This window comes from Triticum aestivum, chromosome 1A (genome assembly GCF_018294505.1).
Source record: "Triticum aestivum cultivar Chinese Spring chromosome 1A, IWGSC CS RefSeq v2.1, whole genome shotgun sequence".
NCBI lineage: Eukaryota > Viridiplantae > Streptophyta > Magnoliopsida > Poales > Poaceae > Triticum > Triticum aestivum.
The window spans coordinates 573,347,612-573,348,399 of record NC_057794.1 but is presented as its reverse complement, the minus strand read 5'-3'; the positions used below and the strand labels follow the sequence as shown (position 1 = coordinate 573,348,399).

Here is a 788-nt window from a genome sequence, read left to right as displayed (position 1 = left end):
AAAGGAAATGATGGAAATGTCAAAAAAATAAAAGAAAATAAGTTTCCCATGTGATATGTGGTCTAGTTGTTGGGAAAATTTGCAAATGTGAATTTTGACTTTATTTGCAAAATTTCTCTGAAATTTGTAAAAATGGGCATAACTTTTGCATACTAACTCGGATGAAAAAGTTTTTTATATGAAAAATCATCTACTCGAAAAGTTACATCCAAATTTGGTCATGGGGTGTACTTGTCACGAATTCTCCATTGACACGGTAGCGGCCTCCCTTGCCGCGGCTTCCATGGCCACAGCCGCCGCCATTTCTACCGCGTCCACTACGACTACCGCTACCATGACCGAACCCGTTGTAGCTCCTCGAGTAGCACCCTTGGCAGAGGAGTGGTGAGTCGATTCTCAAAGCTAGTGAGCTGAGAGTACAGCTCGCTGACTGTGATCTACTCGGTTCTGGTGTAGATGGAGGAGATGAAGGACATGTAGCTAAAGTCGACTCCCGCGAGGATGTAGGACACCATGTCGTCATCATTCACGGGTTTCCCTGCAGATGCCATCCCACCATCGAGCGCTTTCATGCGCCCAAGATACTCAGAGATGGTTACAGTGCCCTTCTTTGTAGTAGACAGAGCCATCCATGTGTTAACGATACGAGCGCACGCCTGGAAAGGAAACATCTCTCCAATTGGAGTCCATGCTGTTCTTGGCGAGACGACCATGTGACGCTTAAATTCCTGAAGGTTAATAGGATTGACATCTTAGTATTGTCAGGAAAACAACAAGTGCAGACTTGG

The 788-nt window shown here is 45.3% G+C and overlaps 1 pseudogene; it reads right to left on the bottom strand.

Annotated features, from left to right (window-relative positions):
• Positions 1-394: 394 nt before the first annotated feature.
• Positions 395-533, bottom strand: LOC123072756 (uncharacterized; annotated as a pseudogene).
• Between the last annotated feature and the right edge of the window lie 255 nt (positions 534-788).